Below are 12,571 nucleotides of genomic sequence, written 5' to 3'. Positions count from 1 at the left end.
TTTTGTGATTTTAGGTTAAAACAGCCACCCTTAGTGGGTGGCAGGGGCAGGCACCCAAGGAGGAGAGGAGTCTCAGGGAGGAGAGGAGTCTCAAAGCGGAGACCTGCCTGGGAGCGGAGGGAGGGGCAGTGGGGCTGACAGAGTGTGGCTGGTGTTTGCCGCATCCTTGCTGTGTGACAGGGACCAGGAGCTTTCACGTGCACCTGCCCACTTCAGGCTCATAGCCCTGTGTTAGGTTCTGTTTGCATCCCCATTTTACAGAGAAGGAAACTGAGGCACACAGAGGTCAGAAACACATCCGAAGTCACACACCTTGTGGTGGGGCTAGGATCTAAGATGGTCTGACTGCACTCACCACTCCTAACCCCTATTGTGCTGTCTTTAATTACTCACAGTGGTGTCACAAGATAGGATGTTTTTTTTTTCAGATTATGATACATGAAAAGTCATGCATTCTGCCGGTCTCTCAGCTACAGAGCCCCAGCCCCCAAGAGCAATGGTCCCCACTTTCCTGGATGTCCCTGCAGATCCCAGCTGGGCACCGACACGTGCACACTTGATTCCTGCATGAACGCGATTCTTGTACACACCGTCCATGACTACTTAGTATACAGGAGATCACTCTGCATCAGTGTATGGAGACCTGTCCTTTCTTTTAAAGCTGCATCATCATCCAGGTCATGGATGATTCTACATTTATTAACCTGTGAATATTATAAATTTTTACACCAGTTCTGTGTTGAAGGATGACTGCTTCCAGTTTCTGCTTTTACAAGCGGTGCTGCACAAACCCCCTCTATGTGCATCGTTCTATGGTGGTTATCAAGAAGAGAGATTGCTGCCAAACCATTCTCGAGAAAGAAGAACAAAGCTGGAGGTATCACTCCCTGTCTTCAGACCATACTACAAAATTGCAGTGATCAAAACAGTATGGCTCTGGCACAAAAACAGATGCACAGATTGATGGAACAGAATAGAGCACCCAGAAATAAACCCACACTTATATGGTCACGTAATCGATGGCAAAGGAGGCAAGAATATGCAGTGGGGAAAAGACAGCCTCTTCAATAAATGGTCCAGAAAACTGGACAGCTACCTGCAAAATAATCAAAACTGCTGTTCCACTTTCTCATATCATATACAAAAATGAAATTTAAATGGATTAAAGACTCAAATGTAAGACCTGAAACCATAAAACTTCCAGAAGAAAACATAGGGAGTACACTCTGACATCAGACTTAGCCATCTTTTTTACATCTGTCTTCTCAAAGGAAACAAAAGCAAAAATAAACAAATTGGACTATTTCAAACTGAAAAACTTTCAGACAGTGAAAGAAACTATCAACAAAATGAAAGGGCACTCTACTGAATGGGATATTTGCAAACAATGTATCAGATAAAGGTTGTTAATATGCAAAATATACAAAGAACTCATATAATCAATATTTAAAAAAACAAATAACCTGATTGGAAAATTTTCTATTCAGATCCTCTACTCATTTTTTAACAACATACAGATGACTGAGAAACACACGAAAAGATGCTCTCAACATCACTAATTGTTAGGAAAATGCAAATTAAAACCACAATGAGATATCACTTTACACCTGTCAGAATGGCTATTATCAAAAAGACAACAAAGAGGTATTGGCAAGGATGTGGACAAAAGGGAAATCTCACGCACCGCTGGTTAGACTCTAAATCGGTGCACTGACGGATGAATACTGCGGTGTACACACACGGAGGAATAATACTCAGCCAAAAAAAAAAGAGAATGGGACTTCCCTGGTGGTTCAGTGGGTAAAAGAATTCGCCTGCAAATGCACACAGGGTTGATCCCTGGTCTGGGAAGATGCCACACACCGCAGGGCAAGTAGGCTTGTGCGCCACAACTACTGGGCCTGTGCCCTGGGGCCCCTGAACCACGACCCCTGCAGCCTGGGTGCCCCACAGGCCGTACCCCACACGGAGAGAGTAGCCCCCTTTCCACAACTGGAGAAAGCCTGTGCACCACAACCACCAACCAGCACAGCCAAAATAAATGAAACCGTACTTTGAAAAAAGAATGACATCTTGGCATTGGTGACAGTGTGGATGGGGTCCAGAGTGCATTATGCTGAAACAGACAAGTATGGTATGATCTCACTTATACGTGGAATCTAAAAAATGAACAAGCAACCAAAATGGAGAGAGACTCATAAAGTGAACAAACAGGTGGTTGCCAGAGGGGAATCACGTGAGGTGGAGGGGAACGCGTAAAGGGGATTAAGAGGTACAGACCTCCAGTTCAAAATAAAGAAGCCATGGGGATATAACTTACAGCCTAAGGAATACGGTCAATAACACTGTAATAACTTCGCACGGTGATAGACGGTCACTAGACTTACTGTGATCATTTCATAGTGCATCAGACGCCAAAGCACTATGCGGTACACCTGAAGCTAATGTCACGTGTCAACTATTATTTCGATTTTAAATTTTCAAAAAAGGGTATAAAACAAATTGCTTGGGCAAGGGTATGTGTGTTTAGAAGGCGGACAGGCATCTGTACTCTCATCAGGGCAGCTGTTTGGAAATGGCTTCTCACTGCGTGTCTTAACACAAGGTCGGCCCACTCGTAGGTGAGCCCAAGCATCCTTTCACAGTTTATCTGTCAAGTACATTCACAGCACTTACTGCCCCCCTCCATGTGCGACACGCTTTGCACTTGCTGAACTACTGAATAATGGGGACTACTATTATCCCATTTTACCACTCAGGAAGCTGAGGCCCGGAGAGCACCAGTGACCTGTGGGGCTGAGTTCAGCCCAATGTTTGTGTCCATGCAGCTCTGGGCTGGGTGCTGGGAGCAGCCACAGCTACTTCTTTGGGAATTACTTTATCCTGCACTTGATCTGCAGGAACGCTTTACACAGTGAGGAAACGAACCCTTTAGCTATGAAGAGCCGGGCACGTGTCCTTCCTGTTTGCCGCTGCCTCTGAACTGTTGCGCTGGCTGTGTTCAGGCGGAACCTGTCTGCTCGCACGGGAACACACCCACTTGTCTCACGGAGCTTCTCTAAAGTTCCATCAGGCTTAGAAAATCCTTTCTGGGATTTTTAAACATTTCTTTCACAGTTTTTCCCTGAAACTTCACAGTTTCATTTTTTACAACCCAATCTTTAATCTACCTCAAATTTATTTTAACATAAGGTTTAAGGGTCCACTTAGTATTTTTTTTTCCAGGCAGCAGATTGTCTATTTCTTGAATGAGCTATCTTTTCTCTACCAACGTGAAATGACTTCTGATGTGTCCTAAATTCCTGTTTCTAGGATTTTTTCCGGACTTTTTATTCTGTGGAGGTGGGTATCATTTATGCCCGCTTTACAGAGAGAAGGTTAGTAAGCCGGGCCAGCTCATGTAGACCATTACCTGGTGGCTTCACCTGTGTGCCTAAGCTGCAGTGACTGCTGATGTGGGAGCCTCCCGAGAGCCTGTGCCTGGCGATAGAAATCTGGCCTCACAGAGGACAGGCCGCAAGCAAGACAGCTCTGAAGCCGGACTGCTCTGCTCAGGCTGCAGGGCACACCCCTCTGCTGGGACCCTAGAGATCCCTGGGCCTGCAGAGAGTCCCCTGGGTCCTGGCACCACTCCACATCTGACCAGCTCCCAAGTCACCCCTGAATCCAACAGTTACCACGCCGAGTTCCTGTCGTCACTCTGGGCCCAAGTCTAGGGTGTGCTGGCGGGGAAAAGTGGTGGGGGAGAGGGGGGCGGGCTTTCTGCGTGACGATGAAGGCCCCTCAGCGAGGACCTGAGAGTGAGCCTCTGAGCAGGCGGCACTGCAGCGACGCTCTGAAAACCCACTGCAACCCCGACATTCCCTCAGAAGCCTTCACAAATGTTTAGGGTACCGCTAATACTGAACTGAAGCCTTACCACCAGGAAACCAGATCCAACTGGAGACAAGGCCGTCATGAGCCAGACCTCCAGGCAAGAGAATGGGGGCGGGTGCAGCTTTGAGGAGAAAGAGGCAGATGTCCCAAAGGACGTGACGGAAAGTCAGAGCAAACAGCTGCCGGAGCACGCCCTGGGCACAGTGCAGGGTCCTGAGTTCCTAAACCTGCCATGTCTACATTCTGTGGGATTAGTTTGTGTGTGGCTATCAGGCCCCCAAATCCTCGAAGACAGGAAACATTCTGGAAGTTACTCCACTCTCCTGGCTGAGGAAGAAATCTCACAAGGAGGTTTATGGGGAAAGGGAACCTCCTACTTTGTTCACCTGCCACACTAATGCTGACCAAGAGCTGACTATATGCCAGTCCGCGTTCCAAGTTCCCAGTGAGCGAACAGTTAGGGAGCTAACCGAGCAGAACAGCTCATTGGCCTAATAAGCATTTCAGTGAACAGAGATTTCCTGAGATTTTAATAAAGTTTCCAAGTCTAAGTGAAATCTGAAGCAGAACTGCTGACGCTTGGCTTGGTTGGGTTCCATCCCTAAGGGAAAGGGGACCGGCGGGAGCAATGTCCCGTTGTCTCCTCCTGGAGAGGCGTGTGCATGCAGCGTGCCAGCTTGTGGAAAGGCAGGCTGGGAGATGGCACACCTGGGCTCTGCCCACCTTGCCCCACCACGGCCAGTGTCAGCCCTGGCAGGACTTGACCTCTGCTCCAACAAAGGCCTGTGAGCTCTGACGGGAGAGGGCCCACTGGGCAGAGCTGCTCTAGACTGGATTCCTCGGGAGGGGTTTTGTCCCTCAGCAGTAGTTCCAGACTCTTCACTTGGCCTGCCCCCTCCAGCCTAATTTCCATATTCTGTATGGCTTCTCTCTCTTCTCAGACAATAATTCAGCCATTTCTCCTGCCGGGAGTCATTAAAAAAAAAAAAAAAAAAAACAAAAACCAAAGGCTGAAACCTCCTCTCTTGGGGGAGAAAGAATAAGACTGAGGTACTGTCCCCAGCTTTACTGGGCCTCCGGAGAAAAGCCTGGCAATGCTGCTTCTCCCCCTGCCCGCCTCACCCCAGTCTTTCTTGGGCCTCAAGGAACAGGGACGGTGGGAAGAGCTGTTCCAGAAGGATAAGTGTGCTGGGGTGAGGGGTGGGGGGCTCCCTCGATGCACACAGAATGCAGATGAAGACCTCAGGAGCAGATTTCTCAAATTAGGGGAGGGGAGGATGGGAGGATGAGGGAGGAGCCAGCTGAGTGTGCTGAGCGGCTGACAGTCATCACACCCCTGGCTGTACTGATCTGTGGGGCCTGCCTGAGCTGCTAAGAAGGCTCCTTAACACCTGAGCAGTTAGGTCAGCGACCACGGGGCCCCCGGCCTCCTCCAGAGCCGCTGGGCACCAAGGGGGTAGCTAAGCGCTTCCTTGGGTCCTGGCTGGTTCAATGTGATACTTATGCTTTCTCTGCCTTCCAGGACTTTGTAGATTTCCACTGGGCCCTGCTTCAATCTCTCCCTCGTATTAAAGGGGAAAAAAATGTTTTTCTAAGTAGAAAAGTTGTAAGTTTATTTTTGAAAATTCTGAAAATAAAAAAGGATAAAGAAAAATGTAAAAGCCCCTTATAAATCCATTGCCTCTGGTGGGGGTGGGGGACCAAGCTTACCATTTGGGTGAAGTCTTCTCAGTGACAATATTCTGGCAAAATTGGGACGGTGGTCTATGTATTATTTACTTAACCTGCCTTCTCACATGCTGACACGCTTGCACACTGAACTGTCTGCCATGGACCCCCAAGGACTGCGTCCTCTCCAGGGCGCCCCCCCGTAATGCCGCCGCCGCCAGACACCTTGCCCCCACTCCCACACGGTGTTCTGCGGTCCCCAGGCGCATTAGCGGCCACAGCAGCAGGGCTGCGGGGGGCAGAGTCATCTGGGCGCGGGGCGCTGAGCACAGACAGGACAGGACCCTGGTCTGAGCCAGGACCACCTTCCCAGGCTGAGTGGCCACAGGTACGCGGTGGTGGGTGGGCTGGAAGGGAGAGCGAGGAGAGCACACGTCTTCCCCAAACCACAGCCCCAGACCCAGGGAGTTCGGGGAGTGGGGGGCTGACCCAGGGAGAGTGGGGAGGACCACTGGGAGAAGGAAGAGGAAGCGGAGAGGGGCAGGGCTCTGCTGCTCACCTCTGTGGCCTACAAGCCTGAATAAAGATGGAAAACAGAAGCCATGCTCCTGAAGCATCATGTGGCCACTCATCCAGGGGTCGGGGCTTCCTGTGCTCTACCCACTGGGCAAGGCAGCTGTGGTATAAGAGAGTAAGACCTGGGTTCCGGCTTCCCTGGTGGTCCAAGTAGCTGGGAATCCACTGTGCAGCGCACTCCCTGGTCCAGGAATGAAGATCTCACATGCCGCAGACAAACTAAACCTGTGTGCCACGACTCCTGAGCCCACACGCCCTAGAGCCCAAGCTCCACAGGAGAAGCCACTGCAACGAGAGGCCTGCTCACCCAAACTCGAGAGGAGCCCCCCTCACTGCTACTAGAAAAAGCCCGCACGGAGCAACATGACCCAGTGCAGCCGAAGAAGAACTGGGTTCAAATCCCTCACGACGTCAGAACTTTATAAACAGGAACAAAGCCACCAGCCTGTGCAGGCTAAGTAACGAATCCCTGGCGCTGAGCGCTGACCTGCTGGCAGGAACCAGCACTCCGCAGCTCTTCCTGCGTGCGCCTGTTTGCTGCTGCCTGGCCTCACCGACCCCCGCCTCCCTGGGGCATGGTCACAGGACTTCCCAGACTGACGCCGTCCCCAGCTCATGGGAGCCCCACAAAAAGCTCGCCGTCCTCCGCAGCAGGAGCAGCTCAGCCTTGACCCCCATCCCACCCTGCCCAGCCCCGTCCTCAGCTAGAGAGACAGAACACCAAGGGTAACCGGGAGCAACTAGTTCTAAGATGAGGACGAACCGCAAAAGCTACCAGCTCCTAGATCCAGAGGCCGTCTCCCCCGGTCAGTCTCCAGGGAGGGCTGTCAGGGATGGCTCTCCTCCCTGGTGGAGGGAAGCCACACCCCTGATGGCCCTGTTCTCCCAGGAAGGGCCCCAGGGCCCCCCTTCTCTCTGTTCCAGGCGCAGTCTCCTCCTGCCCATCTACTGCCCATCACCCCTGAATGTCTGCCTTGCCGAGGCCTTATCTGATGTCAAGATGCCATAGTCACTTCAAGCCACCAGTGCAGGCCCAGATCAGTGAGAGTCAAGGGGCCTGGATCCAAGACCACCCAAAGCAGGCTTCACCACCTTCCCACCTCACATTCTCACACTCGTCCATGGCCAGTCTCAGTGGCTGCTCTGGGTGACCACAGCTAACACTGTGCCGTCTTCAGAGCTTACGTGCAGAAGGAAGCAGTGAAATGAGATCCTGTGGGACAGGGATGGGGAGTGGGTACAGAGTAACCTGCCTGAAATCATGCAGGGGAGCTGGAGGAAACCCAGGTCTCCTGACTCCCAGCTGCTTCTCAGGGCAGGTGATTAGGCCCCATCTTTTCTCCTAAGCTTTTCCCTGTCCAGTTTCCTCAACTGTGACCTCAGCCAGCTGCCCGAGGCCCTGGATCTTCCCTGAGGGTGGAGGTCCCCAGGGCCTGAGCCCCATCAGCTTCTACCCCAGCCTCTTGTAGACCGGCCCTGACACAGAGTGCGGAAGGAATGGTCTGCTGGCCCAGACGGCGCCTTGCACTGGCCGAGCCTGCTGGCTCCACCTGTGGTCCAGTCACAGCATCTGCCTGGGAGAGGGGGCTGTAGGGCACCAGAGTGCGAGGCGAGGGAATTGCTCTGGGCCCAGGAGACCTGGCTTCTGCTTGAGGAGCAGCCTTGAGCAAGTGACACCCCCGGGGTCCTGGGTGTGCTGTCCACGGAACCTGGGAGTTGAGACGGGCCTCAGGGACACCTGAGTCATAGCTGATGTCTGCCAGGGACACATGGGCCCTACTGCTCTGCCCGCTGCACTCCTGCACATGCACCCTGGGGAGTCGACTAACCGAACACAGAGACGTGCTGAGATGCCAGACACAGGCCCCAGTGGCTGCTCACCCGAAGAGCCCAGACCCGGAAGCTACAGGACAGGATGTGTTCACCACTCCAACTCCATCCTAAGTGCACTTAGTTAAATTAACAGACAAGAAAACGGCTCTCAAACTCCACTATGAAGGGGACGGGAGCAAGCCAGCGCCGCATGGGGGCACGCGGAGCTGGATGCTAAGTAACTCCAGTTGCTGGCCCTCTGGGTAACTCCGGGGAAGCAAGAGAGCGCACGCGCTGGGAAGGGGCCCAAAGGGAGCCTGGCTCTGGTCTCAAGGCTCAAGGGCTCTACAGAGACAAGGAAGCAGCAGCCCCTGGGATACCGAGGAGCTAAGTTCTTAAGTGACTACAGAACTGAGTTAGCACAGGAGGCAGGATCCACACTTGTCTAAGAATATTCCTTCCAAAGGAGTAAGCTCCAGGAGTTGGTGGTGGACAGGGAGGCCTGGCGTGCTGCAGTCCATGGCGTCGCAAACAGTTGGACAGGACTGAGCGATTGAACTGAACTGCACGGATTCCTTCCAAAGCCTTAGGTCCACATCCGTCCAATGAGCCAGGTGAGGAAACTCTCCCTCTCGGGCCCTGCTACACACAGGGGCACAGAAACGCCCCTGCCCCAGAGCTGTCAGCTTCCGGAGCACTGGCTGGAGAGACGGTGAGGCGGGGAGGCAGCCTGACAGCAGGGCAAGGAGAGGCCAAGGCAGAGACATCGGAGGGGGATGAAGAGCTGCGGGGGGAGCCTGGGCGGGAACCCAAGGGCACAGCCTGGCTTCCAGGGTGAACAGTGAGGCTGCTCTGGGGGTACAGCAAGAAGCGGGGCTCGAGGGTCTGGGAACCTGGCTGGGAAGCTTCACAGAAGCCAGTACAGAAGGAGCCCCTGGCCAAGTTCGTGCCTTGAGCGCTCACAGGGGCTGGTCCTGCTCACCTGCCATCTCTCCCCTACATGTGGGACCAGCTGGTCCATCAGGAAAACATGGGCAGGGGGGAGAAATAAACCAACGGGAGGCGCACGAGGCTGTCTCAGCACTGCCCCGGAGAGGCACAGGCCTGCCGCTCAGCCTCCGTTTCCAGCCCAGCCTGAGCTGCTGCTGACTCCTTCCCATTCTCCGCTTGTCCAAACTCCCAGCCTCGAGCACCTGCCACATGCCCGCTCCCCACTCCACCATGCTGTCCGCACCCTTGACTCCCTGGTGCCCTGCCTGGCGAAGGCACAACCACAGGATCCCTCCCCCTATACCCAGAGCTCAGAGATCGTGGGGGCCCCCCAGAGAGTGGCTTTTGAGGCCCCTCAACATCAGGCCCAGCCCCCCTCGCTGCCCTCTCTGGGTCCTGCCCGTCTCTGCCCTCAAGCTGGCCTCGAGCTCACCACAGACAGTGGGGGCCTCTCCCTAGAGTCTTTCCAGCTCCTGCAGCCTCTACAGAACCCCCAGGATGGCACGGGGAATGTAGGGGTTCAAAGTCAGATAGCTCTGGGCAAGTGTCCCGGCTCTGCCACTTCCTGGCAGTGCCTCCACCCTCTGGGCCCAGCGCCCTGTTTGCAACTTGATGGGTACACGCCTCAGGGCTGGGCGCCAGCTTGGTGCCCGGCAGGCGGTGAACCCTGGGTGAGAGAGGCACCTCCTCCGCGCCCAGCACTTAGCACTCGCCGCTGTTACCAGTGCTGTGTGTGCGCGTTCTCCCAGCTAGCCTGTCAAATTTGTTAGGATGCCCACAGTATCTGCTTATCTGATTTCAGAGCCATTCCTTGTAGGAAACGCAGAAAATCTATTTCACTCTCAAAAAGGAAACAAAGCCATAATCCTCCTGAGATAACGAACAGTAGAATACATTTTTGGCTTACTCCCTGCACTTCGAGATGCTTCCTATTTTGAAAATTAATATCATGTTGCACACGGATTTTTGTGTCTCAGTTTCTTCACTCAGCACTCCAAGGTGAATGTTTCTGCATGTCAGACAGTCCTGAGAACCTTTCTAAAAATCCACCCGACCCCAGCGTGAGGAGCGCTGCTGCTGACTCCACAACACTCCAGTGAGGGGAGGCCAGGCCGAGTCCCAGATACTGGACCTGCATCAGCCCGCTTGAGCTGCACACTCGCCAACCACCAATTACCTTCTTTCTGTGCTGATTAAATGCATTTCCTCCCTTCTCCCGAAAAAGCCCATTTTCTGAGGACGAGATTTGTGGTGAAGCAAATGGGACTGGCTACGCGATACTCGATGCTCGAGCCAGCGTGGTGGGCGGGCCGGCAGGCGTGTGAGCCAGGAAGGGCAGCCCCTGCCCCCTGTGGGCGAGACAGTAGGAATCAAGCTCAAACTGCAGCACTCACTCATCCGGCTCAGGCCTCACATCACAGGAGGAAGAGCCAAGAAAAAGAGGGTGTTGAGCTTAGACAAAACAGGACCCAGGAGGCCGTGACAGAGATCTTCCATTTTCTCATGGCCTAAGTGTGCTCTGCGTGGCCCCCAAAAGTAAACCTGGACCCGGGGACAGAAGCCACAAGGAAACAGATTTGGCTCAATATAAAGAATGGTCTAAACCTGCCTGAGCGATCTAGAGCATAAAGGGGCTGTGCCTTTGCAAGGGGGAGGGCCCGTCCCTGGGAACAGGGCAGAGCTCATCTGGAAGGACCTCGGGCACAGAGGGGACGATGAGACCACGTGGTGTTAAGGTCCCCTCTCCCCTGGGAGGGAGCCGAGTGACTCTCGCAAACGCCCTAGACTCCTCCCACAACTCAGAGGACCCCGTCACAGGGAGATTCCATAGCAGCCCTTGGTCTCAGACGTTCCTACTACATTTAGAGCCTGGCTGGCTTCCTGGCAGCCACTTGTGCATCTTGTAGAAAAGTCTCCAGGGCATTTCACAATGAAGGGAAACATTTACAACCTACTGAAAACCAAACCACACAGGGATAATGCCACCAGCTAACGCAGTATAAGTTATACCATATGTAACGAGGGAATGTTTCTAAACAAAACACTCCCTTCTTACGTGTTCTCATCCTCTCTTTTCTGGTTATGAAAACTTAATTAGCCTCGCAGCCCATCTGGCAACTTACATGTAATCACCCAGGATGCTGCGCACGGCCACTCAGGTCGCTGAAGGCCTGAGAAGCGATGCACTAGACTGAGGCACAATCAGCCTTCCTGCCTGCCAGCCGCCCCTCTGGAACTGAGAGGACAGAGAGGACCGGCTCGCACCCAGGGCAGCAGGAGGGGCCTGGAAGGCCCTGGAAGAACTGAGCTGCGGGCCTCCCTCAATGATCCCCTTCCCAAACAGAACAGGCGCGTTCTGACAGAGGCCCCGCATCATGTGTGGATGCCTGGCCCAGGGCCAGACTTCTTCCCCAGGTGCTGGCCCAGCTACTTTCTGGTTGGAGCCCAAGGCGGGGCAGAGAAGCAGTTTTAAAGGAGTTTTTATACTCAAGGAATGGGAACCTTGGCCTTTCCAGACCAGCAGGAGGAGGGGTGAGAAGTCAGGAGCTCAGCCTCTAAGATCCCCCAGCGCAGGGAGGGGACACTCACGGCCACCCTCCCTCGCCCACCTGACGGCCAGTCTGAGGAAGGGCCCTGCTCAGAAGCGGAGCATCGAGGGCCCAGTGCCCTCACTCACTGGCTGAACACTCACCTCCGTTTTGGGTTTGCTGGCCTTCCCCAAGGAACCTGGTAAGTCAGGGATTAGGTTATAAGAACCATAAATATACTCAGTTCAAGTTAAAAAAAAAAAAGCAAGCTATTTAAAACCTAGTATTTTTAAAAGCTGAAAAATAACTGGCCTCAAGTTGGCTTGGGAAGGTGGCTTGCAGCAGCCTTCGCTGTCTGCCCTGGGACACAGACAGCCTGGTGGGGTGAGCTGTCCCAGTCAGGGTCCCCCGTAGTGCCTTGGGCCAGCTCCCTGGGTGGCCCACTACTTGTGAGGTGCCCAATGCCACCCCGTCAGTGAGAGCCCCACAGAGACCCATGCTGGACAGGAAAGGGCAGGGGGAGCCCTGGGTCCACTGACCACCACCCTCAATCACGGTGGCTGAGGGGGCTGCATGGTCAGGGATCTGCTTCAGGGAGCGAAGGCACCTCAGTGTCCACTCGGGACTGCACCCTGGAAATCGTGAGAGGTGGGACAGGCCCACCAGGAAGAAAGGAACCTCAAACCAGCTCCCAACACAGCGCCGGCAAGAAGGCGACTTCAAGCATCCAAAAGGCACCACTCCCATTCCCCTCAGCCACCAGTAAGAAACAGGCCGTGTGCGTGGCAGCAAAGCAGGACCCTCGGACCTGGAGTGCCAGGCTCGTGTCCTACCCCCCCCAGTTCCCAGAGATGTGAGCATGAGCAAGACACTCCACTGCTCTGGATCTGGAAAACGAAGACAGATGTGAGTGCACATCTCAGGGCTGCTGGGAGAGTCAGTGAGCGCCTCCCTGCACCCAGAGTGCCAACAGGACACGTCAGCTCTGTCCCCACCACGGCGCTCGATGCGGGGGAGGGCTTCCCGAGGAGGGTCAGGCATGGGCACCCTGCCCGCAGCTGCTTCTTGGACCTCCACAGGGAGCCCTGGGTCTGGACCCAGGGTCCGGGGGGGCCCCTGCT

The 12,571-nt window shown here is 54.1% G+C and overlaps 1 protein-coding gene across 9 annotated transcripts in view; it reads right to left on the bottom strand.

Moving 5' to 3' along the window:
- ANKS1A (ankyrin repeat and sterile alpha motif domain containing 1A) overlaps positions 1–12,571 on the bottom strand; it is a 171,837-nt gene that overhangs the window by 9,836 nt on the left and 149,430 nt on the right. The window contains exon 1 of one of the 9 annotated variants that reach the window (XM_069564161.1): positions 10,100–10,167. The exons of the other annotated variants lie outside the window; for them this stretch is intronic. The gene's annotated coding sequence lies outside the window, so the exon portion shown is untranslated. Of the gene's footprint in view, positions 1–10,099; positions 10,168–12,571 lie in introns of those variants that run through there. 9 annotated transcript variants of the gene reach the window in all.

Source organism: Ovis canadensis, chromosome 20 (assembly GCF_042477335.2).
Source record: "Ovis canadensis isolate MfBH-ARS-UI-01 breed Bighorn chromosome 20, ARS-UI_OviCan_v2, whole genome shotgun sequence".
NCBI lineage: Eukaryota > Metazoa > Chordata > Mammalia > Artiodactyla > Bovidae > Ovis > Ovis canadensis.
The sequence above is the reverse complement of the archived record's forward strand: the minus strand, read 5'-3'. Positions and strand labels throughout refer to the sequence as shown.